The sequence below is a fragment of the Nannospalax galili genome, unplaced genomic scaffold, assembly GCF_000622305.1.
Source record: "Nannospalax galili isolate Female #2095 unplaced genomic scaffold, S.galili_v1.0 scaffold371, whole genome shotgun sequence".
NCBI classification, from domain to species: Eukaryota; Metazoa; Chordata; class Mammalia; order Rodentia; family Spalacidae; genus Nannospalax; species Nannospalax galili.
Genome location: NW_008331606.1, coordinates 1,797,235 through 1,800,852, shown reverse-complemented (window position 1 = coordinate 1,800,852; position 3,618 = coordinate 1,797,235).

The window sequence follows — 3,618 nt, the reverse complement described above, 5'->3', positions numbered from 1 at the left end:
AAGGCTACATAATAAGCAACAATGCCAGATAGGAGATGCCTTCTTTTGAGTTGTTGGCCAGTGTGGCCCAAGGGACTCCCAGAGAGTAAGCTAGTATAGAACTGGGAAAACGAACAGCAGACCCCAATCTTATCTAAAGGAATATTGACAACTGATTACTGGTAGATGAGGAACAGCTGACCCTCCTAAAACAAAGACCTCTAGATAGGCTGCCTAGATTCACCAGAAGGGCAAGTAGTGGGGAATGGCTGGAGTGCCAACAACACAGCAGACAGTAACAAGGGTATCAGAGTATAAGGGCTCTAACTGGGGAAGGGAGGTATGGGAGGGTGCCATCTGGGAAGTGCGTATATAGTTGAATGAGATGGTTTGTGATATACACACACACACATACACACAAAAAATCAACAATTTTTTTAATGTATTATATTTGAAGAGGAAGCATGGAAATTTACATCGCGCTAATTAGTAGAGGTGATAACCAATACCATTGAAATCTACCCGATGACTTTATAGACATACACAGGAACCAAGGATCAGAGTGCAACCAAATATGGCTAGTAATAATCAGATACATGCAGATTAGAGCACATGCGCCAACATCTCAGTGTTAGTAGCAAAATCAATTAGTCTTTCTGTAAGAGATAGTATATTTTTAAATGAAATGGAGATCTTTTTTAAAGGTTAAAAACTCATTCAATTTTATGTCTTACAGGGCTTATACTGAATTCAATATTGTATAACTGTATTAGTTCAACAGTGAACCTAAAATTTTTACAGCCACTTTTGAAAGATCTGTATCTTTGCTCTGGATACTGTTATTGAGCATATTAAAACTGTAATGATATGCTTCCTCTAAAAAAATAAAAAATAATATTAAAAAGTTAGGAAACAGCATATTTTAAAATGAAATGGAGATATTCTTTAAAGGGTAAAAACTCATTCAATTTTATACCTCACAGTGTTTATACCAAGTTCAATATTGTATAACTGTATTAATTCAACTGTGAACCTAAAAATTTACAGCCACTTTTGAAAGAGATGTATCCTTTCCCTGGATTGTGCTCCTGAATATGTTAAAGCTGTAGTGAAATGCTTCTTCTAATCATGTGCTTATTAAATTTTTTTTAATTAAAAAAATAATTCTTCAAAGCATAAAAATTTGATCCTTAATAATTAGTACATGTGAAAAACATTACCATTGACATCTACCTGATGACTTTATGTCCACGCTCAGATGCCAAGGAGCTCAGAATGTAACCAACTGTGACTAGTAATAATCAGATATATAGAGATTAGAAACACATGTGCAAACATCTTAGTGTCAATTGCATTATAATGAATTTTTCAGTTTGAAACTGTGTAGAGGAAACAGCATATCTTGAAATGGAGATCTTATTTACAGGGTAAAAACACATTCAATTTTATATCTTACAGGGTTGATACTGAGTTCAATATTGTATAACTGTATTCATTTTACTGTGAACTTAAAAATTTACAGCCACTTTTGAAAGAGATGCATCTTTGCTCTGGAAATTGTTATTGAATATGTTAATGCTGTAATGAAATGCTTCTTCTAATTATGTGGTTATTAAATAAATAATTTTAAAAAACAGTGCTACAGAACATTAAGACACAGATTAATCCCAAATCATTAATAATAGGGGACTTCAATACCCTACTGACTTCATTAGATAGGTCAACAGGACAGAGAGTTAACAGAGAGACATCTGAATTAAACAATACCATATATCAAATGGACTTAACAGACATCTACCGAGTGTTCCACCCAAGCACCAAAGGATATATTTTCTATTCAGTGCCCCATCGAACCTTCTCCAAAATCAACCATATGCTGAGGCACAAAACAAACCCCAAGAAATACAAAATTATTCAAATAAGGCCATGCATTCTATCAGACCACAATGCACTAAAGCTTAAAATCAACACTGGAAGAAGCCCTAGTCAACATATGAGCACATGGAGATTAAACAACACACTTGAAACTCATGCAAGAGCAATAAGACAAGAGAAGGAAATTAAAGGAGTAATAATCAGGAAAGAAGAGATCAAATTATCCCTTTTTGCAGGTGATATGATATTATATCTAAGAGATGCCAAAAATTCCACCAGAATACTCATGGAAATTATTAACACGTTCAGTAAAGTGGCAGGTTACAAAATTAATCTACAATAGTCTGTAACCTTTCTATATACCAATAACAAGCAATCAGAGTAAGAGTATATGGAAATACTCCCCTTCACAATAGCTTCAAAAAAATCTCAGAATAAACCTGACCAAAGACATTAAAGAGCTCTACAATGAAAATTTTAGATCTTTAAAGAAAGAGATTGAGGAAGACATCAGAAGATGGAAGGACCTCTCATGCTCATGGATTGGAAGAATTAATATTGTGAAAATGACCATCCTACCAAAAGCCATTTACAGATTCAATGCAATACCAATCAAAATACCCATGACATTTTTCATAGAATTGGAAAAAAAAAAAACATCCTAAGATTCATATGGAAGCACAGAAGACCTCGGAGAGCCAAAGCAACCCTGAACAATAAGAGCAATGCCGGGGGGAATACTACACCAGATTTTAAGCTGTATTACAGAGCTACAGTCAAAAAAACAACATGGTGCTGGCACAAAAATAGATCCATATATCAATGGAACAAAATTGAAGACCCAAGTATGATTACATGCAATTTCAGCCACCTGATATTTGACAAAGAAGCCTATAACATTCACTGGAGGAAAGACAGCATGTTCATCAAATGGTGCTGGCAAAAACAGATCTCTACCTGTAGAAGAATGAAATTAAACCCCTATCGCTCAACTTGCACAAAAGTCAATTTCAAATGGATCAAAGACCTCAATGTAAAGCCTGAAACTCTGAAACTGTTAGAAGAAATCATTGGCAAAAACCTACAAGATATAGGTATAGGAAAGGATTTTCTAAACCAGACATCAATTTCTCAGGAAACAAGGTCAAGAATCAACAAATGGGACCTCATTAAACTAAAAACCTTCTGTACATCAAATGAGGCAACCAGGGAAGTGAAGAGAAAACCCATGGAATGGGAGAATATCTTCACCAGTGACACATCTGTCAGAGGTTTAACATCCAGAATATATAACAAACTCAAAAAACAAAGAATCAAGAAAGGAAGGTGAACAGAGAGTTCTCAAAAGAAGAAATAACGATGGCTAAGAAGAATCTTAAAAGATGTTCAACATCACTAGTAATTAGAGAAATGCAAATTAAAACCACTTTAAGATTTCATCTTACCCCAGTCAGACTGGCTAAGATCAAGAGAACAAATGATACCAAATGTTGGAGCGGTTGTGGGGAAAGGGGAACACTCATCTACTGTTGTTGGGGCTACAAACTTGTTCAAACTCTGTGGAAAGCAGTGTGGAGGACTCTTTAAAAACTACAAATCATCCTATCATTTGACCCAGTTATACCACTCCTTGGCATATACCCAAAGAACTTTGTTGCTGCTCTTTTCACAATAGCTAAGAGATAGAAGCAACCTAAGTGTCCCTCAACTGATGAGTGGATAATGAAAATGTGGTTCATTTATATGAAATGAATGCAGTAAAGA